Source organism: Orbicella faveolata, unplaced genomic scaffold (assembly GCF_042242905.1).
Source record: "Orbicella faveolata isolate gen_17 unplaced genomic scaffold, um_ofav_v1 contig_53, whole genome shotgun sequence".
NCBI lineage: Eukaryota > Metazoa > Cnidaria > Anthozoa > Scleractinia > Merulinidae > Orbicella > Orbicella faveolata.
Window position 1 is genome coordinate 40001 of NW_028301584.1, and position 24279 is coordinate 64279.

The following is a 24279-nucleotide window of genomic DNA, read 5'->3' on the forward strand; positions in this document are numbered from 1 at the left end:
TGTTCATGCAAGAAGTTTCAGGCGTAGACACCTCTCTGTTTTTAGAAAAAGATAAACTAAAAGTGGCTTCGCGGGCCCTAAAAGTTTCCGGGCCTTTCGAGAAACAGAGCCCCGGGACAAATAATTTACATTTTTCGCGCGCCTACTTATACGAATTTTTAAAACAGCTACGGTTTGGTTAATTGAAAATAGCTTGCAAATCCGTTCCAGCAAATTGTGCATCGCGTACGTATCCAGGATCTCTTCAATTCCTACTGCATCATTCTGGTGGAATTTCTGGAAGTCGCGTTTGCTATGTTTTTCTTTATTTTTCGCCTAGCTTCCTTGACTTACATTATTGTTGTATTCACTTGCTATTTACTTGTCATTTTTCCTAGTCAAACTCGTAATCGCGTAAAGAAATAAAGTCGTGCGATGTTTGAAGTTCAGTGCCAGTTTGGTTTCCACTCGATTAATACCATGGCGAACCTTTCGCGCGCTCGTGGGCTGTTTACCGAGAAAAGATCAATTATATTGGGGTAGATTAAAAAGAGCCATTACTATAAACACTTTATTGAACTAGCTTGTTCGGTATTGTTCTCGTTGAACGTCTAAATTTCGCGCAGAAAAAGACTAGACACACGCACACAAACAACTCTTGGCTCAATGTTTGTGCACGTTCCTCGCTAGGGGAATCCCCCCGCTGGTTCCCAGGCTCTCTGCCGTTCCATCGTTAACAGCAACAGAGGCCTAACCGTCGATTGAAATAGCGCTTGCGAAGATCTACTTTTCCGCATGGGCCTAATCTGGCGCAAAGACCTTTCAATTTAGTAGCCACCGTACTTAACGACAAAGATATACAAAAATTGCTGTTAAAAAAAGAAAAGAAAATGATATACCAATCATACGTATGCTCATTTGAAAACCGAAGGTGAAGAAGCGCAACTGAGCTTAGCGAGTGTGTACATTTTGTGGAGCCTGAAAGACCAGAATATTGAGTGCAACATGTTATATTGCACATTATCTCGGAAGTTAATGATGTCTGTTGTATTTTTGAAATACGACCGAGTCTTGTTGCTTAGCCATAGGCTGAAGGGACATGGAAAAGCAACCCTCAACATGCACGACACAGGCTTTTAGTCAGGTTTTGACTGAAGAAGTGAGTAATCGAAAATGGGCTTAACACCAATAAACAAACATAAAAAGTGACTATCTGATTTCTTTTGGGAATTTTAATGCAGTGCTAAAAATATCCGATCTAGCAATGTTATCAAAAGTCTCGGGAGTTGTTCTCTGTGCTGTTCTTTTCCATCAAAGTCTCACTCCCTTGGCTGGCTGCGTCATTAAGCATTTTCCTTTGAGAATTCTGCAAAAAAAAAAAAAGCAATAAGACACTTCTATATTATAGCCCTTTGAGGGCTAATAAAACTGACAACATCAACGACTGAATTCATTCACAGTACTTGTGATTATGTGTAGGACAAACACAATTGTGTGTTATACATGATCTAAGCACATTTCACTCATCAAACAAAAACGTGCTAAATTAATGGACTGCATATTGTGGTTCTACTTAGTGTCTTGAATAGAATTCAACCATTTTTGCCCTAAAATTGCGTAGGGTCATTCTCATGGTGAATCCACCCTAACCGAATGAGCCAATCTTCAAATCTGTCCTTCGGCGACTTGAGATTACTCAAAATCCACCCTTCTAGGGTCAATCCCATTTCCAGGTGGTCAGAATGGAAACTTGATTTTCTCTCATCCGACAGCCGTGAATTTAACCAGTACCCTTCTCTTTTTAAGGGGACAGCTAAGCCATGCTATTGTAAACTCCCCTTGTGTGCTCAGGTTACAATTACGAAGTCACGCAATGCAGGTCAAGTCACGCCAACGATATGATTCCTGAGAAATGTATTAGAAATTATCAGAAATGTACTGATTAGTCAAAATATTGTAGCCAGGTTTTTTTAAATCCATTTAATATACTTTCTTTGCTGGAAAAAAGATTTCAAAAAAATTGTGTGAAAGGAACATTTTTTCCACTGAAAAAACTACTGAAATTAAAAAATTTAACACGAGACATGCCCGAAGATAACATAACTAACGGGGGTCTTTTTCTTAACTCCACTATTGAAAAATATTGTAGCCAGGTTTTTTTAAATCCATTAATATACCTTCTTTGCTGGAAAAAAAGATTTCAAAAAATTGTGTGAAAGGAACATTTTTCCACTGAAAAAACTACTGAAATTAAAAAATTTAACATGAGACATGCCCGAAGATAACATAACTAACGGGGGTCTTTTTCTTAAGTCCACTATTGAAAAATATTGTAGCCAGGTTTTTTTTAAATCCATTAATATACCTTCTTTGCTGGAAAAGAGATTTCAAACAGTTGTGTGAAAGGAACATTTTTTCCACTGAAGAAAGTACTCAAATTAAAAAATTTAATATGAGACATGCCCGAAAATAACATAACTAACGGGGGTCTTTTTCTTAACTCCACTACTGAAAAATATTGTAGCCAGGTTTTTTTAAATCCATTAATATACTTTCTTTGCTGGAAAAAAAGATTTCAAAAAATTGTGTAAAAGGAACATTTTTCCACTCAAAAAAGTACTGAAATTAAAAAATTTAACATGAGACATGCCCGAAGATAACATAACTAACGGGGGAATTTTTCTTCCCACTGGGTGACATCAGACAACATTTGACTTGTCAAAATTAAGGGATGGTTTCTTTGAATGAAGGGATGTTCTGTTAGTTGGTTTGTTGACATGGCTAGAATTTCATAAGAGAGCAAGCACTTGGGTTCATTTTAAAAGTGCACCACTTGGCACAAAGAAACAAAAACCTTCAAGCCAGTTTACCAGCACATGTGTGTCTCTCTCACAGACATGTCACAACTGAGATCTCTTGTGGTTGCAAAATAGCAATCTAAAAAACCAACAAATCTGACATAAACTGTCACAAGAAGTGAGGAATACACACACATTGGAAATGTTGCTGTTCCTGCCTCATCTCCGCAGATCTCTGCTTGATCAGTACTTGCTTATGTTCCCCGTAGTTCATATGTGAAAAGGAGCCTGCAAACATATCAAAATCATTGCACATTTGATTAACAAACAGTTACCAAGTACTGCTGCAAATGTCCACTTACATTATCGACAACTGACTTTGAGGCTCTGTGGGTAGATATACAATATGGATTTCAACGTAACATGATCTGTGGTGTTATTTACCGGCATCCTCAAGGTAACATGCAAAACTTTATGGATTTTCTTAACTCCACTATTGAAAAGATTGATAGGGAGAATAAATTTTGCATCATCTTAGGAGATTTTATTCTTGACCTTCTTAAAATGGATTCTCACCCTGATACAGGTAATTTTTTACATACTTTGGGGTCCTTCAACTTTCAACCTCATATTTTACAACCTACTCGAATTACTGACCACTCACAAACTTTAATTGACAACATTTTCTTCAATTCTTTGGAACACCTCACCTTAAGTGGGAATATTATTTATGATCTTACTGATCATTTACCTAATTTTGTTATTATCAAAAAACTCACTTCTTTACCTAACAATGTTAAGATCTACAAAAGAGATTATTCTAATTTTGATGAATCTGCTCTAATTCAAGATATGCAGTCAGTTGATTGGGGAGGTGTCTTGCATGCCGATCCTGATCCTAATGTAATGTTTGATTCTTTTTATACCAGAATTTCTGACATAATTGATGTTCATATCCCTCTCATACAACTCTCTAAAGGTGAATTAAGAATGAAATCTAAGCCATGGATAACCACTGCTTTAAGGGTCTCAATCCACATAAGAAACAAACTTTTCAAGAAATATGTTTCAGCTAACTCTGTATATTACCACACTAGATTCAAGCTTTATAGAAATAAAATTAATCAATTATTAAAAGTAAGTCAAAGCAATAATTATAATAATTATTTCCATGTAAATATGTCTGATTCTAAGAAAGTCTGGAAGAGGATAAGACATCTTGTTAATCTTAAATCCAAATCTGGTTCCACCCCCACTAAATTACTTGTTGACGATGTTGAAATTACTGATCCTAAGTCTATGGCTGATGCTTTTAACAATTTCTTTCCTAATACTGGATATAATTTGACAAAGAATATTCCTAGTGTAAATAAATCCCCCCTTCAGTATCTCACAGCTCCATCCCAAAATAGTTTCTTTCTATTTCCCACAACAAACAAACTTTGTGCGACTGGCAACTGATTCGAATATTTCTGCCGACAAGTAAAAATAGTCAGCATTTACATTGCTTAGTTCTGGCTTACTCTTATGGATCTTGGCTTCAGAGCACTCTTCCATCCGTTGAATTTTGACCTTCGCTAGACACTGAAACCAGCCATGGCGAACGATGGAAAAAGCAAATCGTCTCTTCTACACTTGCTTTGCGATGATGTAATTTGTTTTTGTGTTACAAGCAAATTTCACTCCAATCTGCATTGGGGCTACTGCTACTAAGAAAACAAATTACTGTAGTTTACCAAGGGGAAGTTCCTTTTTTTTTCAATTGCAAGTTGCCTATTTATTTGTACTATTTATTTCTACTGACTCGATGGTGTGAAATCCAGCTTCTTCCCCTGCGAAATGAATTCCCAGTAGTCTGGGAATTCCTAGGAATTCCAAATTATTCCAAGACATGCAAATTATGCTTTATCCAAGACCTTGGAATTTCTGGGAATATTTGGGAATAGTGGAAGTATGACTGGGAATTATTGGGAATTCCTAGGAATTCCAAGTTATTCCAAGCCATGCAAATTATGCTTAATCCAAGACCTTGGAATTTCTGGGAATATTTGGGAATAGTGAAAAGTATGACTGGGAATTATTGGGAATTCCAAGGAACTCCTATTACTTCCCAGACTGTTTCAAAAAATGTATTTGGAATATCTAGGAGTTTTTGGGAATAGCTAAATCACATGAAATATTGCTGGAAATTTCTATAAATTTCCCAAAATGTCAAAATTAAAGATGAACTCAGTGCATGAATCAGTTTCTGTGAATTAGTAAAAATCAACACGATCATTTCTCTGTAGTTCCATACCTTTTTATTGTTGTCAAGCTCCAAGATAATTATTTCCAGACAAATGTACATTAATTCCAGTTTAAGTCTGACAACTCAACATAAAACTATAGCACTGATAATATTGCTTTTTAGATCCAACATGATTTGTTAGTGTATATGTGCCTGTATGGACCCGTAAATCAAACACCCAGAGTTTAACTGATAGAAAAATAAATGCTCTTAGATTTGATAAATAGATTAAGCAAAAAATTCTGTCATCATAAATGAATATATATTATTTACAATTTCAATAAAACCAAAAGTATATATATGCACGTATATATTTAATATAATTGTAGATTCACACACATACCCATCACAGCCCACTGTTGAACAATTTTTGACTTGATCCTGTATGACTTTAGGAAAAAGAGGAAGACATCTCTCACAGATGTCATAAATGAAAAGCTCACAGTTTCCACACACTTGCTGTACATTTGTAAAACTGTACTGTGACATTCTCTGGACAAATTACCGGTAGTTTCATTTAAACAAGGATATCTTTAGCAGCCTCTCATTGTCACACAATGTCTTGAAATTAAGGCCAGAATAGCCATACAGGCATATTCTTTGGCAGAAAATGTTTTTTCCTTGGGAACCATTAGTTTCACTTTCATCAGGGGAGTCCAGTGAATGGTCATCAGTGTCAGAGTTCTCAATTTCTTCAGAGGAGTCGGAACTGAAACTTCAACATCATTATCTGAATCACTGTCTGTGGACAAATCTGAGTTGTTGTGTATTACATCAATTGGTATTTTTGTAGTCTTTTCAGGTATTGGCAACTCAATTTTATCAAATGCTTCTGTGAAACTTCAATTCTTGCATAAAGGTTCACTCCATAATCCATCAAAGTTATCCACAACATTTTTGCCAACAGCCATCTCACTCAGGTGAGCCGAAAACTGTGAGGTGTTCTGTTCATGGTGTTGGAAATGATATCCAGGAAAAAGGGATGCAAGAGAGGGAGATGACGTCAACTGGCCTGTGAAGACTGCTTTAAGCGATTTATGTGGTCGAATCTTGTAGATTTTGGTATGGGTATAGTGGGATCATCAATATGTTTCTTGTATTTCCTTGTCCTCGCGGTCACTTTAATTCATGACAGAACAAAATCAAAAGAATCAAAAAGATTATGAGTTAGTGGGAAACAAATAAATAACTGACATAAATAAATGACAATGCAAATAAAAAAAACCTACATCTTGATGTATTGAAAAGACTATAGATCTCATATCATGCTAATCCTTATAAATAATTCAAAGGAAAAAATGACAAGCATCGCAAATTTATACTTGCTGCATTGTGCTGACTGGGTGTTGAAATAGATTTGGTGGACTAATACAACAAGCTTAAGCTCATTTCACAGAATTTATCTCGTTTCCTCAGGTCGATCTGAAACCTTTTAGGTGAATTTCGGCTTTTGGGGTTTTTAAAGAGCACACAATGCATTGCTTAGTTTGATTTATAATTTACAAGTATAGGTTATCATAACAGAAAATCCCTATAAAATTGGATTCCTTACCTTTGCAGTGAACTTGATTCAAGTGCCTCATGATCCTTTATCTTGACAACCGTCGGGAACAGATCAACCAGTTAAAGTACGTTCCATTTTCCTCCTTGATTTATTCGTAAAAAGTTTGTGTAGTTTTTTCCTTTTGAAGCAAGACCCATCTTTCAAAAGACCACCAAAACAGCGTGGAAAGGGAAACAGACTTGCCATCGAAAGCGACTGGTCTGGCAACCTCGTTGCCAGTCTCTCTCTCCTTCTTCTCCCGTTTCCATTCTCTCCTCAACTGATCAACTGAACCAATCACAGCACGCGAATTTTCACGTGACTATCCTTGTGACTGAACGTGACAAAGATCGCGTTATTAATTCTCTTTTGGCGCCCATCTTTGAATTCAGCGTTAACAGCTGATCGCTCGTGCATTTTAGTAGATTTCACTTCCAAAATTTTATCAGAATGGTTTTCGCTGCGGTCCTCTGACCAGAAGAAAACAGCGTGAGTGTCATTAACGAGAAACAAGTTATTCTTGGCGAAGATTTGGAGTTAAAAGAAAGTCTTACTGTGGATGTTTCAATGGGGAAGAATTCAAAGGACAGATTAGCCGTATACAAAATTATTTGGTGAGTAATCAAATTCAAGTAACCTTATATTATACAAAGTAAATTCTTGTATTTAGACAAAAGCTTTTGAATGAACTTTATCATCACGAATCATACACGAGTGGATCACTCAGTCATGGCATGAAATGAATTCTGGCTAAAGCAAAGTTGAAACAATTTAGGTTGCCCAGTGTGCGTGCCTAAACAATTTGATTTGCGAGTAACAAGTTTCTCTCGCCTCACTTGTTCAAACGAAATAAATATAGCAGTTCTCTCTGATCCCAGTCAAAGTTCTTGACAAAAACTCCAACGAGGCAGCCAGTGTGCATGAGTTTGATATGTCTCCTGTGTGTTTCAGCCTGACTGTATGGCAATCCGTGTTGATCTTCAATTTTTGTCCATCCGTATATTCTTTTGTGTTTACTCTATTATTTAAATGTTCCTTAAATGTTTTAAGTGTCTTTTTTAGTATTTCTAATGTCTAAATTTGGCTAAAAACCGTGATATACACAGTGTATCCTCCAATTCAAGAGTTGTTGATACACTTATAGAGGAAGGAAAACCTTGATTTAATCTACTGTAAGCTCAAGATTTATGTAACATATTTATCAATAGTACACAAGCACCTTCCATTATCAAGTCTTCTCTTTTAACATTTCAACCAGCTTACAGTCAGGTCTTAATTAGCTGCGTGTATTAAACTGTGAGCACATAAATATTTGGATCTCAGTCTTACAGTACCTCATATATATCGCAATGTACTGTATTTTTTTAATTTTGTTTTAGGTGTCATACAACAAAGATGAAGATGAAGAGGCCAGCTGTTGACAGCCTAATTAGAGGGCAACAAAAGAGGCTGCGGAAACAAAAGAAATAACTGAACAGCTGCTAAGTTTCCCCAAACTCAGCCTTTTTTAATTTTAAGGATTGTTTCAGTTTTGTTCTTATAATTGATTCCTTACATTCATGAAAATCCAGATTTGTTCCACATAATAACAATAATTTAAGCTAAAATCTTGTGTATGGAAAATTGTTGGATTTGTAAACCAAAAAAGTAAGTAAATTATCTGAAAAAGTTCTCTTTTTATCAAACATGTAAAAGTTTGACCTTCATATCTGTTTTCAGTTTTACTTTTAATTCTTGGTGTAATAAAAAAGAAACAGGATAATTATTCTAATGACTTATGTTTAAATTCATGAAGCCAATGCAATAAACCATTGATTTAAAGCCTGTTTGATGTGGTATCAGTGACTTTATTTGTTATTTTAATGCTGGGCATTAATCATCAAAATTTTGTCTGGCCTACAAATGATACAAAATTCCCAGTTTTTCTCAGATTTTCCAAAAAATTCCAACCTATTCTCAAAAAATCCTACAAATTCCAAGTTATTCCCAGAAATTCCTAGGAATTTTTGAGAATTTTAAGGAATTTTCAAGGTGAGTATATTTCAGTTGGAATTCCTAGGAATTCCAAGTCAGCTCTATGTAAACTTGGAATTCCTAGGAATTCCGAGTCCGAATTACCGTGAAAATTCACACCTTAGATTCCTAGGAATTCCTAGGAATTCTTAGGAATTCCTAGGAATTTTTTCCTAGGAATTCTTAGGAAATTCCTAGGAATTCCTTGGAATTCTTAAAGTTATCTCACAAGGGTTGTAGCTTTTTGACATCATTTGCACTTATTCCATCCTCCCTTAATGAAGTAATTTTCAAAGTTTTCAATGCCTTTGGTATAAATGATTGATCTTGCTTTTGAGCAGTTAAATTACATGTATTTAACAGTGAATATGTGTTTAATTAATTGTGTCCATTTAGATGGGGTCTGACTAAATGATTGGCCAGATATCAGATGTATCTACGTACCTAAGTAGTAACGTACCCACATGCAGTCACTTACAGTAGTCACATCCTGAGTAGTGAGTCCGATATAAAAGTGTGGCACTTTTGACAATCCTTAGAGCAAATCTGAAGGAAAAGGAAATAATGAATAACCTGAATGGTTAATTTTCACAACAATTTGTGTTAGCCACTAGGCATTATTATTATTATCTACCTTAGTAGCAGACTTTTGTTCTGGAACTGTGTGCGCTTATTAACAAGCTAGCTTGCCCTTTTAATTAGCAAGGTCTCTTCAAAACTAAGTCAAGTCTATGTTTTCTGGTGAAATTTTGATCCAATGATAAGCTCTCATCCTGCTGGTTTAATAAGCCAGTAGTGACACTTAACTATACATGTGCATCGCAATTTTCTTGGTTTGGTAGACAACAGCAACAACAACAACAGCAAATTGTATAATGAATTCACAACCTTTCGCTGTGGTTCTACTTAGTGTCTTGAATAGAATTCAACCATTTTTGGCCTGAGATTGCGTAGGGTCATTTTCATTGTGAATCCACCCTAACCAATCAATGAGCCAATCTTCAAATATATCCTTCCGCGACTTGAGATTACTCAAAATCCACCCTTCTAGGCCAGTGAAGGTTAGGGTTAGGGTTAGGGTTAGGGAGGAATCTTGGCTGGGCCAAAGTATTTAAATCAATTTCCTCACCCCAAAAGTTTGAAAAACTTGAAAAGCTTGAAGCTTGAAAACATTGATTTTCAGCTCTCTCAAACAGGAAAACCGATCACCAGTATAAAAAAAACATACTGCATCAGATGAAACCGCTAAAAGCCAGCAAGATAACAACACCCAAGATAATAATGGCCAGTTGCAAGTTCCCATGAACACTGAAAACAGCAGTGCCTAAAAATCATAAATGACCAAGAAACAGTAATTACACATCGTGATAAAAAAGACCCTTCAATTAGTAAACAATTTCATCAACCTTTTGTTTTATTGCAAGGATATTCTCTATTGCCCTACTTTGTTAACAAGTTCATGTTGTGTTTTTGGAGGAGCCCTTCAATTTTTGTTCTGTTGTATTGCAAGGACATTTTGTATTACCTTACATTATTAATGAGTTCATGGTTTTTTCTGGAGAATATTACATTTTGAATACCGACGTTACACCAAATATTACTAAATGCTTTTATAGTGTGTATCCTTATAAAATGGAGACCCTTAAAACAAAATTTTCAATGAGACAATTCATGCTATCATAAATTTAGTGAGGACAATGACTAGTATATAACCCTTGAACAGTAGCAACTCTACTCAGTCCCACATAATGAATGTGTGGAATAGTTGTTCTAGTGTTGAAGTTGACAACTAATTTTGACGATATTGAACCCTAGTTTCAATGGTTGTGACATGGATGATTTGCCTGCCATTCTACACCACGATGACAATTTGAAGCAGGCTAAAACACTGCTTGAGGCATGGAAGAGGATGGGAAAAGGCAAAAAGCGCAACCTTCCAAAAGTCACCCTTGTATTACATGAAAAACATGTGACATGACACAACAGAACCATTTCGAATAACCACCACTTTACCAGACCCTTGCTTCTCTTTAATTTTAATTATTCACCATTGTCTACTTTTTTTCTATTGATATTTTTTTTCATCATTTTCAGTGTTGATAAGAATATTCTTCTTACAATGCAACTCAAGGCAACTGAAAATAATACCATGGTATTATATAGGCTGTTAGATATGAAATAAATGTTAGGATTTTCTCACCCTATGAAGCCAGACTCCAACCACTTCACTTGAGTGACTTCACAACCTGTACAGGCTGGTGTTTTAAACCAGTGTCACCAAGTTAGAGGAAAGGTTGCAATATGGATGATTTGCCTGCCATTCTACACCATGATGACAATTTGAAGCAGGCGAGAACACTGCTCGAGACTTGGAAGAGGATGGTCAAAGGCAAGAAGCGAAACCTTCCAGAAGTCAGCCCTTGTGTTTGATAATCCTTTGGAAACTTACAAATTACATGGAATGCTAAGGCCACATTTTACTTTTCAACTTGCCACTGCTTCATTTTCACTTTCCATCTTCCACTTTTAACTCCCTGATTCCAATTTTCCATTTCTCATTTGCCTCTTTTCTTTTGGCTTCATTTAAGTCTTCCAGGATCTTCAAAAACACATTTAGTCTGTCTGACGCTCAGGAAAAAGAAAAGAGTTGAAGTACAGAAACTGACTCCAATCCAAAATGAAAAACATGTAACAGGACACAACAGAACCATTTCGACTAACCACCACATTACCAGACCTTTGCTGCTCTTTAATTTTAATTATTCATCATTATCTCATTTTTTTCTATTGATATTTTTTTCATCATCTTGAGTGTTGATAAGAATATTCTCTTTACAATACAACTGAAGGCAACTGAAAATAATAGCATGGTATATAAAGGCTGTTAGATATGAAATAAATCTTGGGATTTTCTCACCTTATGAAGCCAGACTTCAACCACTTCACTTGAGGGACTTTACAACCCAAACAGCAAAGAAACTTTCCTAGTCATTTAACTGGGATCTGTTGTTTCTTGTCAAGGATCAAAATTAAGGGAAGGTTTGTTTGAATTAAGGAATAGTTTGTTAGTTTGTTTGTTTACATGGCTTATCACCAGCTAGAATTTCATTAGAGAACAAAGACTTGGGGTCATTTTAAAAGTGTACAGCTTGGCACAAATAAACAAAAAACCTAAACCCAGTTTACCCGTACATCTGTCTGTCTCTTACAGACATCTCACAACAGAGATCTAAGTAAAAACCACTGGAATAAAGAACATGCCACAGGACACAACAGAAACATTTTGGAAGCATTATAACCACCATGTTACAAGACCTTTGCTTCTCTTTAATTTTAATTTTTTACCATCATCTAATTTTCTCTATTGACATATTTTTAATCCCTTTGAGTGCCAGTTATATTTAATTTTACTTTTTATCTTGCCATTGCTCAATCCTCACTTCCCATCTCCCACTTTTAACTTCCTCATTCCAATTTTCCATTTCTCATTTACCTCTTTGCTTCTGGCTTCTGTTAAGTCTGCCAGGATCTTCAAAAACACATTTAGCTTGTCTGACACTCCGGAAAAAGAAAAGAGTTGGATTACAGAAACTGACTCCAATCCAAAAAATGAGACTGAGTATGATGCCAAGATAGGAAACTCCAATTACAATCTAAGTAAAAACCACTTGCATGAAAACCATTTGACATGACACAACAGAACCATTTCGAATAACCCAACATTACAAGACCTTTGCTTCTCTTTAATTTTAATTTTTCACCATTGTCTAATTTTTTTCTATTGATATTTTTTGATCAGTTTGAGTGCTAGTTATATTTAATTTTACTTTTCAACTTTCCATTGCTTCATTTTCACTTTCAAGTTTTCCACTTTTAAACGTCCTGATTCTAATTTCCCATTTCTCATTTGCCCCCTATCATTATTCACGAGTTCATGTTGTTTTCTGGAGAATATTACATTTTGAATACCGCTACACCAAATATTACTAAATGCTTAAATATATTAAATATTACTAAATGGACATTGTTAAAACAAAATTTTCAGTAGGACAATTTATGCTGTCATAAATTTAGTGACGACGAAGATTAGTATATAACCCTTGAAAAGTAGCAACTCTACTCAGTCCCACATAATGAATGTGTGGAATAGTTGTTCTAGTGTTGAAGTTGACAACTAATTTTGACAATGCTGACAACTAGTTTCAATGGTTGCGACATGGATGATTTGCCCGCCATTCTACACCACGATGACAATTTGAAGCAGGCGAAAACACTGCTTGAGGCATGGAAGAGGATGGGAAAAGGCAAGAAGCGAAACCTTCCAAAAGTCAGCCCTAAGTGTATTTAATAATCCTTTGGAAACTTAAAAATTACATGGAATGCTAAGGCCACATTTTACTTTTCAACTTGCTGCCACTGCTTCATTTACACTTTCCATCTTCCACTTTTAACTTCCTCATTCCAATTTTCCATTTCTCATTTGCCTCTTTCCTTTTGGCTTCTGTTAAGTCTTCCAGGATCTTCAAAAACACATTCAGCTTGTCTGATGCTCCGGAAAAAGAAAAGAGTTAAAGTACAGAAACTAATACTCCAATCCAAAAAATGAGACCAAGTATGATGCCAAGATAGGAAACTCCAATTAGAATCTAAGTAAAAACCACTGGCATGAATAACATGTGACAGGATGCAACGGAACCATTTCGAATAACCACCATCTTACAAGACCTTTGCTTCTCTCTTTAATTTTTCATTCTTCACAATTATCTAATTTTTTTCTATTGATATTTTTTTGATCACTTTGAGTGCCAGTTATATTTAATTTTGCTTTTCAACTTTCCATTGCTTCATTTTCACTTTCCAGTCTTCCACTTTTAACTGCCTGATTCCAATTTTCCATTTCTCATTTTGCCCTTTCTTTTGGCTTCCTTTTCATCTGCCAGGATCTTCAAAAACACATTTAGCTTGTCTGACGCTCCGGAAAAAGAAAAGAGTTGGAGTACAGAAACTGACTCCAATCCAAACAATGAGATCGAGTATGATGCCAAGATAGGAGACTCCAATTAGAATCTAAGTAAAAACCACTCGCATGAAAAACGTTTGACATGACACAACAGAACCATTTCGAATAACCCAACATTACAAGACCTTTGCTTCTCTTTAATTTTAATTTTTCACCATTGTCTAATTTTTTTCTATTGATATTTTTTGATCAGTTTGAGTGCTAGTTATATTTAGTTTTACTTTTCAACTTTCCATTTTCACTTTCAAGTTTTCCACTTTTAAATGTCCTGATTCTAATTTTCCATTTCTCATTTGCCCCCTTTCATTATTAACGAGTTCATGTTGTTTTCTGGAGAATATTACATTTTGAATACCGTTACACCAAATATTACTAAATGCTTATATAAATATGTTAAATATTACTAAATGGACATTGTTAAAACAAAATTTTCAGTAAGAGAATTTATGCTGGCATAAATTTAGTGAGGACAAAGACTAGTATATAACCCTTGAAAAGTAGCAACTCTACTCAGTCCCACATAATGAATGTGTGGAATAGTTGTTCTAGTGTTGAAGTTGACAACTAATTTTGACAATGTTGACAACTAGTTTCAACGGTTGCGATATGGATGATTTGCCCGCCATTCTACACCACGATGACAATTTGAAGCAGGCTAAAACACTGCTCGAGGCATGGAAGAGGATGGGAAAAGGCAAAAAGCGCAACCTTCCAAAAGTCAGCCCTTGTATTACATGAAAAACATGTGACATGACACAACAGAACCATTTTGAATAACCACCACTTTACCAGACCTTTGCTTCTCTTTAATTTTAATTATTGACCATTATCTAATTTTTTTCTATTGATATTTTTTTCATCATCTTGAGTGTTGATAAGAATATTCTTCTTAAAATACAAGTGAAGGCAACTGAAAATAATACCATGGTATTATATAGGCTGTTAGATATGAAATAAATGGTAGGATTTTCTCACCCTATGAAGCCAGACTCCAACCACTTCACTTGAGTGACTTCACAACCTGTACAGGCTGGTGTTTTAAACCAGTGTCACCGAGTTAAAGGAAAGGTTGCAATATGGATGATTTGCCTGCCATTCTACACCATGATGACAATTTGAAGCAGGCGAGAACACTGCTCGAGGCATGGAAGAGGATGGTCAGAGGCAACAAGCAAAACCTTCTAGAAGTCAGCCCTTGTGTTTGATAATCCTTTGGAAACTTACAAATTACATGGAATGCTAAGGCCACATTTTACTTTTCAACTTGCCACTGCTTCATTTTCACTTTCCATCTTCCACTTTTAACTCCCTGATTCCAATTTTCCATTTCTCATTTGCCTCTTTTCTTTTGGCTTCATTTAAGTCTTCCAGGATCTTCAAAAACACATTTAGCCTGTCCGACGCTCAGGAAAAAGAAAAGAGTTGAAGTACAGAAACTGACTCCAATCCAAAATGAAAAACATGTGACATGACACAACAGAACCATTTCGAATAACCACCACTTTACCAGACCTTTGCTGCTCTTTAATTTTAATTATTCATCATTATCTAATTTTTTTCTATTGATATTTATCAATATCAATAGAAAAAAAATATCGAATATCCATAGAATAGAATATCAATATCATCTTGAGTGTTGATAAGAATATTCTTTTTACAATACAACTGAAGGCAACTGAAAATAATAGCATGGTATATAAAGGCTGTTAGATATGAAATAAATCTTGGGATTTTCTCACCCTATGAAGCCAGACTTCAACCACTTCACTTGAGGGACTTTACAACCCGAACGGCAAAGAAAATTTCCTAGTCATTTAACTGGGATCTGTTGTTTCTTGTCAAGGATCAAAATTAAGGGAAGGTTTGTTTGAATTAAGGAATAGTTTGTTAGTTTGTTTGTTTACATGGCTTATCACCAGCTAGAATTTCATTAGAGAACAAAGACTTGGGGTCATTTTAAAAGTGCACAGCTTGGCACAAATGAACAAAAAACCTAAACCCAGTTTACCCGTACATTGTCTCTCTCTTACAGACATCTCACAACAGAGATCTAAGTAGAAACCACTGGAATAAAGAACATGCCACAGGACACAACAGAAACATTTTGGAAGCATTATAACCACCATGTTACAAGACCTTTGCTTCTCTTTAATTTTAATTTTTTACCATCATCTAATTTTCTCTATTGACATATTTTTAATCCCTTTGAGTGCCAGTTATATTTAATTTTACTTTTCATCTTGCCATTGCTCAATCTTCACTTCCCATCTCCCACTTTTAACTTCCTCATTCCTATTTTCCATTTCTCATTTGCCTCTTTCCTTCTGGCTTCTCTTAAGTCTGCAAGGATCTTCAAAAACACATTTAGCTTGTCTGACGCTCCGGAAAAAGAAAAGAGTTGGATTACAGAAACTGACTCCAATCCAAAAAATGAGACTGAGTATGATGCCAAGATAGGAAACTCCAATTAGAATCTAAGTAAAAACCACTCGCATGAAAAACGTTTGACATGACACAACAGAACCATTTCGAATAACCCAACATTACAAGACCTTTGCTTCTCTTTAATTTTAATTTTTCACCATTGTCTAATTTTTTTCTATTGATATTTTTTGATCAGTTTGAGTGCTAGTTATATTTAATTTTACTTTTCAACTTTCCATTGCTTCATTTTCACTTTCAAGTTTTCCACTTTTAAACGTCCTGATTCTAATTTTCCATTTCTCATTTGCCCCCTTTCATTATTAACGAATTCATGTTGTTTTCTGGAGAATATTACAATTTGAATACCGTTACACCAAATATTACTAAATGCTCTTATACTGTACATCCTTATAAAATGGACATCCTTAAAACAAAATTTTCAGTAAGACAATTTATGCTGTCATAAATTTAGTGAGAACAATGACTAGTATATAACCCTTGAAAAGTAGCAACTCTACTCAGTCCCACATAATGAATGTGTGGAATAGTTGTTCTAGTGTTGAAGTTGACAACTAATTTTGACAATGTTGACAACTAGTTTCAACGGTTGCGATATGGATGATTTGCCCGCCATTCTACACCACAATGACAATTTGAAGCAGGCTAAAACACTGCTTGAGGCATGGAAGAGGATGGGAAAAGGCAAGAAGCGAAACCTTCCAAAAGTCAGCCCTAAGTGTATTTAATAATCCTTTGGAAACTTAAAAATTACATGGAATGCTAAGGCCACATTTTACTTTTCAACTTGCCGCCACTGCTTCATTTACACTTTCCATCTTCCACTTTTAACTTCCTCATTCCAATTTTCCATTTCTCATTTGCCTCTTTCCTTTTGGCTTCTGTTAAGTCTGCCAGGATCTTCAAAAACACATTCAGCTTGTCTGATGCTCCGGAAAAAGAAAAGAGTTAAAGTACAGAAACTTACTCCAATCCAAAAAATGAGACCAAGTATGATGCCAAGATAGGAAACTCCAATTAGAATCTAAGGAAAAACCACTGGCATGAATAACGTGTGACAGGATGCAACGGAACCATTTCGAATAACCACCATCTTACAAGACCTTTGCTTCTCTCTTTAATTTTTCATTTTTCACAATTATATAATTTTTTTCTATTGATATTTTTTTGATCACTTTGAGTGCCAGTTATATTTAATTTTGCTTTTCAACTTTCCATTGCTTCATTTTCACTTTCCAGTCTTCCACTTTTAACTGCCTGATTCCAATTTTCCATTTCTCATTTTGCCCTTTCTTTTGGCTTCCTTTTCATCTGCCAGGATCTTCAAAAACACATTTAGCTTGTCTGACGCTCCGGAAAAAGAAAAGAGTTGGAGTACAGAAACTGACTCCAATCCAAAAAATGAGACCAAGTATGATGCCAAGATAAGAAACTCCAATTAGAATCTAAGTAAAAACCACTGGCATGAAAAACATGTGACATGACATAACAGAACCATTTCGAATTACCACCACTTTACCAGACCCTTGCTTCTCTTTAATTTTAATTATTCACCATTATCTCATTTTTTTCTATTGATATTTTTTTCATCATTTTGAGTGTTGATAAGAATATTCTTCTTACAATACAACTCAAGGCAACTGAAAATAATAGCATGGTATTATATAGGCTGTTAGATATGAAATAAATGTTAGGATTTTCTCACCCTATGAAGCCACACTCCAACCACTTCACTTGAGTGACTTCACAACCCGCACAGGCTCGTGTTTTAAACCAGTGTCACCGAGTTAGAGGAAAGGTTGCAATATGGATGATTTGCCTGCCATTCTACACCATGATGACAATTTGAAGCAGGCGAGAACACTGCTCGAGGCATGGAAGAGGATGGTCAAAGGCAAGAAGCGAAACCTTCCAGAAGTCAGCCCTTGTGTTTGATAATCCTTTGGAAACTTACAAATTACATGGAATGCTAAGGCCACATTTTACTTTTCAACTTGCCACTGCTTCATTTTCACTTTCCATCTTCCACTTTTAACTTCCTCATTCCAATTTTCCATTTCTCATTTGCCTCTTTCCTTTTGGCTTCTGTTAAGTCTGCCAGGATCTTCAAAAACACATTTAGCTTGTCTGATGCTCCGGAAAAAGAAAAGAGTTGGAGTACAGAAACTGACTCCAATCCAAAAAATGAGACCAAGTATGATGCCAAGATAAGAAACTTCAATTAGAATCTAAGTAAAAACCACGGGCATGAAAAACATGTGACATGACATAACAGAACCATTTCGAATAACCACCACTTTACCAGACCTTTGCTTCTCTTTAATTTTAATTATTCACCATTATCTCATTTTTTCTATTGATATTTTTGTCATCATTTTGAGTGTTGATAAGAATATTCTTCTTACAACACAACTCAAGGCAACTGAAAATAATAGCATGGTATTATATAGGCTGTTAGATATGAAATAAATGTTAGAATTTTCTCACCCTATGAAGCCAGACTCCAACCACTTCACTTGAGTGACTTCACAACCCGCACAGGCTCGTGTTTTAAACCAGTGTCACCGAGTTAGAGGAAAGGTTGCAATATGGATGATTTGCCTGCCATTCTACACCATGATGACAATTTGAAGCAGGCGAGAACACTGCTCGAGGCATGGAAGAGGATGGGAAAAGGCAAGAAGCGAAACCTTCCAGAAGTCAGCCCTTGTGTTTGATAATCCTTTGGAAACTTAAAAATTACATGGAATCCTAAGGCCACATTTTACTTTTCAACTTGCCACTGCTTCATTTTCACTTTCCATCTTCCACTTTTAACTTCCTCATTCCAATTTTCCATTTCTCATTTGCCTCTTTCCTTTTGGCTTCTGTTAAGTCTGCCAGGATCTTCAAAAACACATTTAGCTTGTCTGACGCTCCGGAAAAAGAAAAGAGTTGGAGTACAGAAACTGACTCCAATCCAAAAAATGAGACCAAGTATGATGCCAAGATAAGAAACTTCAATTAGAATCTAAGTAAAAACCACGGGCATGAAAAACATGTGACATGACATAACAGAACCATTTCGAATAACCACCACTTTACCAGACCCTTGCTTCTCTTTAATTTTAATTATTCACCATTATCTCATTTTTTTCTATTGATATTTTTTTCATCATTTTGAGTGTTGATAAGAATATTCTTCTTACAATACAACTCAAGGCAACTGAAAATAATAGCATGGTATTATATAGGCTGTTAGATATGAAATAAATGTTAGGATTTTCTCACCCTATGAAGCCACACTCCAACCACTTCACTTGAGTGACTTCACAACCCGCACAGGCTCGTGTTTTAAACCAGTGTCACCGAGTTAGAGGAAAGGTTGCAATATGGATGATTTGCCTGCCATTCTACACCATGATGACAATTTGAAGCAGGCGAGAACACTGCTCGAGGCATGGAAGAGGATGGTCAAAGGCAAGAAGCGAAACCTTCCAGAAGTCAGCCCTTGTGTTTGATAATCCTTTGGAAACTTACAAATTACATGGAATGCTAAGGCCACATTTTACTTTTCAACTTGCCACTGCTTCATTTTCACTTTCCATCTTCCACTTTTAACTCCCTGATTCCAATTTTCCATTTCTCATTTGCCTCTTTTCTTTTGGCTTCATTTAAGTCTTCCAGGATCTTCAAAAACACATTTAGCCTGTCCGACGCTCAGGAAAAAGAAAAGAGTTGAAGTACAGAAACTGACTCCAATCCAAAATGAAAAACATGTAACAGGACACAACAGAACCATTTCGACTAACCACCACATTACCAGACCTTTGCTGCTCTTTAATTTTAATTATTCATCATTATCTCATTTTTTTCTATTGATATTTTTTTCATCATCTTGAGTGTTGACAAGAATATTCTCTTTACAATACAACTGAAGGCAACTGAAAATAATAGCATGGTATATAAAGGCTGTTAGATATGAAATAAATCTTGGAATTTTCTCACCCTATGAAGCCAGACTTCAACCACTTAGCTTGAGGGACTTTACAACCCAAACGACAAACAAAATTTCCTAGTCATTTAACTGGGATCTGTTGCTTCTTGTCAAGGATCAAAATTAAGGGAAGGTTTGTTTGAATTAAGGAATAGTTTGTTAGTTTGTTTGTTTATATGGCTTATCAACAGCTAGAATTTCATTAGAGAACAAAGACTTGGGGTCATTTTAAAAGTGTACAGCTTGGCACAAATCAACAAAAAGCCTAAACCCAGTTTACCCGTATATCTGTCTGTCTCTTACAGACATCTCACAACAGAGATCTAACTAAAAACCACTGGAATAAAGAACATGCCACAAGACACAACAGAAACATTTTGGATGCATTATAACCACCATGTTACAAGATCTTTGCTTCTCTTTAATTTTAATTTTTTACCATCATCTAATTTTCTCTACTGACATATTTTTAATCCCTTTGAGTGCCAGTTATATTTAATTTTACTTTTCATCTTGCCATTGCTCAATCTTCACTTCCCATCTCCCACTTTTAACTTCCTCATTCCAATTTTCCATTTCTCATTTACCTCTTTGCTTCTGGCTTCTGTTAAGTCTGCCAGGATCTTCAAAAACACATTTAGCTTGTCTGACGCTCCGGAAAAAGAAAAGAGTTGGAGTACAGAAACTGACTCCAATCCAAAAAATGAGACCGAGTATGATGCCAAGATAGGAAACTCCACTTAGAGTCTAAGTAAAAACCACTTGCATGAAAAACGTTTGACATGACACAACAGAACCATTTCGAATAACCCAACATTACAAGACCTTTGCTTCTCTTTAATTTTAATTTTTCACCATTGTCTAATTTTTTTCTATTGATATTTTTTGATCAGTTTGAGTGCTAGTTATATTTAATTTTACTTTTCAACTTTCCATTGCTTCATTTTCACTTTCAAGTTTTCCACTTTTAAACGTCCTGATTCTAATTTTCCATTTCTCATTTGCCCCCTTTCATTATTAACGAGTTCATGTTGTTTTCTGGAGAATATTACATATTGAATACCATTAACCCAAATATTACTAAATGCTCTTATACTGTACATCCTTATAAAATGGACATCCTTAAAACAAAATTTTCAGTAAGACAATTTATGCTATCATAAATTTAGTGAGGACAAAGACTAGTATATAACCCTTGAACAGTAGCAACTCTACTCAGTCCCACATAATGAATGTGTGGAATAGTTGTTCTAGTGTTGAAGTTGACAACTAATTTTGACAATGTTGACAACTAGTTTCAATGGTTGCGATATGGATGATTTGCCCGCCACTCTACACCAGGATGACAATTTGAAGCAAGCGAAAACACTGCTTGAGGCATGGAAGAGGATGGGAAAAGGCAAGAAGCGAAACCTTCCAAAAGTCAGCCCTTGTATTTGACAATCCTTTGGAAACCTAAAAATTACATGGAATGCTAAGGCCACATTTTACTTTTCAACTTGCTGCCACTGCTTCATTTACACTTTCCATCTTCCACTTTTAACTTCCTCATTCCAATTTTCCATTTCTCATTTGCCTCTTTCCTTTTGGCTTCTGTTAAGTCTGCCAGGATCTTCAAAAACACATTTAGCTTGTCTGACGCTCCGGAAAAAGAAAAGAGTTGGAGTACAGAAACTGACTCCAATCCAAAAAATGAGACCAAGTATGATGCCAAGATAAGAAACTTCAATTAGAATCTAAGTAAAAACCACGGGCATGAAAAACATGTGACATGACATAACAGAACCATTTCGAATAACCACCACTTTACCAGACCCTTGCTTCTCTTTAATTTTAATTATTCACCATTATCTCATTTTTTCTATTGATATTTTTTTCATCATTTTGAGTGTTGATAAGAATATTCTTCTTACAACACAACTCAAGGCAACTGAAAATAATAGCATGGTATTATATAGGCTGTTAGATATGAAATAAATGTTAGAATTTTCTCACCCTATGAAGCCACACTCCAACCACTTCACTTGAGTGACTTCACAACCCGCACAGGCTCGTGTTTTAAACCAGTGTCACCGAGTTAGAGGAAAGGTTGCAATATGGATGATTTGCCTGCCATTCTACACCATGATGACAATTTGAAGCAGGCGAGAACACTGCTCGAGGCATGGAAGAGGATGGTCAAAGGCAAGAAGCGAAACCTTCCAGAAGTCAGCCCTTGTGTTTGATAATCCTCTGGAAACTTACAAATTACATGGAATGCTAAGGCCACATTTTACTTTTCAACTTGCCACTGCTTCATTTTCACTTTCCATCTTCCACTTTTAACTCCCTGATTCCAATTTTCCATTTCTCATTTGCCTCTTTTCTTTTGGCTTCATTTAAGTCTTCCAGGATCTTCAAAAACACATTTAGCCTGTCCGACGCTCAGGAAAAAGAAAAGAGTTGAAGTACAGAAACTGAATCCAATCCAAAATGAAAAACATGTAACAGGACACAATAGAACCATTTCGAGTAACCACCACATTACCAGACCTTTGCTGCTCTTTAATTTTAATTATTCATCATTATCTCATTTTTTTCTATTGATATTTTTTTCATCATCTTGAGTGTTGATAAGAATATTCTCTTTACAATACAACTGAAGGCAACTGAAAATAATAGCATGGTATATAAAGGCTGTTAGATATGAAATAAATCTTGGGATTTTCTACCCCTATGAAGCCAGACTTCAACCACTTCACTTGAGGGACTTTACAACCCGAACGGCAAAGAAAATTTCCTAGTCATTTAACTGGGATCTGTTGCTTCTTGTCAAGGATCAAAATTAAGGGAAGGTTTGTTTGAATTAAGGAATAGTTTGTTAGTTTGTTTGTTTACATGGCTTATCAACAGCTAGAATTTCATTAGAGAACAAAGACTTGGGGTCATTTTAAAAGTGCACAGCTTGGCACAAATAAACAAAAAACCTAAACCCAGTTTACTCGTACATCTGTCTGTCTCTTACAGACATCTCACAACAGAGATCTAAGTAAAAACCACTGGAATAAAGAACATGCCACAGGACACAACAGAAACATTTTGGATGCATTATAACCACCATGTTACAAGACCTTTGCTTCTCTTTAATTTTAATTTTTTACCATCATCTAATTTTCTCTATTGACATATTTTTAATCCCTTTGAGTGCCAGTTATATTTAATTTTACTTTTTATCTTGCCATTGCTCAATCTTCACTTCCCATCTCCCACTTTTAACTTCCTTATTCCAATTTTCCATTTCTCATTTGCCTCTTTCCTTCTGGCTTCTGTTAAGTCTGCCAGGATCTTCAAAAACACATTTACCTTGTCTGACACTCCGGAAAAAGAAAAGAGTTGGAGTACAGAAACTGACTCCAATCCAAAAAATGAGACTGAGTATGATGCCAAGATAGGAAACTCCAATTAGAGTCTAAGTAAAAACCACTCGCATGAAAAACGTTTGACATGACACAACAGAACCATTTCAAATAACCCAACATTACAAGACCCTTGCTTCTCTTTAATTTTCACTTTTCACCATTGTCTAATTTTTTTCTATTGATATTTTTTGATCAGTTTGAGTGCTAGTTATATTTAATTTTACTTTTCAACTTTCCATTGCTTCATTTTCACTTTCAAGTTTTCCACTTTTAAACGTCCTGATTCTAATTTTCCATTTCTCATTTGCCCCCTCTCATTATTAACGAGTTCATGTTGTTTTCTGGAGAATATTACATTTTGAATACCGTTACACCAAATATTACTAAATGCTCTTACACTGTACATCCTTATAAAATGGACATCCTTAAAACAAAATTTTCAGTAAGACAATTTATGCTATCATAAATTTAGTGAGGATAAAGACTAGTATATAACCCTTGAACAGTAGCAACCCTACTCAGTCCCACATAATGAATGTGTGGAATAGTTGTTCTAGTGTTGAAGTTGACAACTAATTTTGACAATGTTGACAACTAGTTTCAAGGAAGATCTGCCACAGTATGAGCTAGAGAATGGATTTTGAAGTAATCATCAATGACTTCTCTCATTGAAGAATATTTTTAGGTATGTTTTTTAGGATGTATTAGAAGAATGAAGTCACAGGTCAATCAGTCGATGGTCCTTGGGTTGAAATCATGATAAATGTTAATCGTCGACTCAGAATATAATGTAATAAATACAGTGAGATTAAAAGGATCTTCA

The 24279-nt window shown here is 35.5% G+C and overlaps 1 pseudogene across 1 annotated transcript in view; it reads right to left on the reverse strand.

Annotated features, from left to right (window-relative positions):
- The window catches only part of LOC149095285 (uncharacterized), a 34013-nt pseudogene that overhangs the window by 8351 nt on the left and 1383 nt on the right, over window positions 1-24279 (reverse strand). Inside the window, exons 2-3 of the transcript XR_016205033.1 lie at window positions 2973-3065; window positions 1-1345 (exon numbers count right to left, since the gene is read on the reverse strand). The exon at window positions 1-1345 is cut by the window's left edge and continues 1789 nt beyond it. The product of XR_016205033.1 is annotated as an uncharacterized LOC149095285 (transcript). The remainder of the gene's footprint in view (window positions 1346-2972; window positions 3066-24279) is intronic.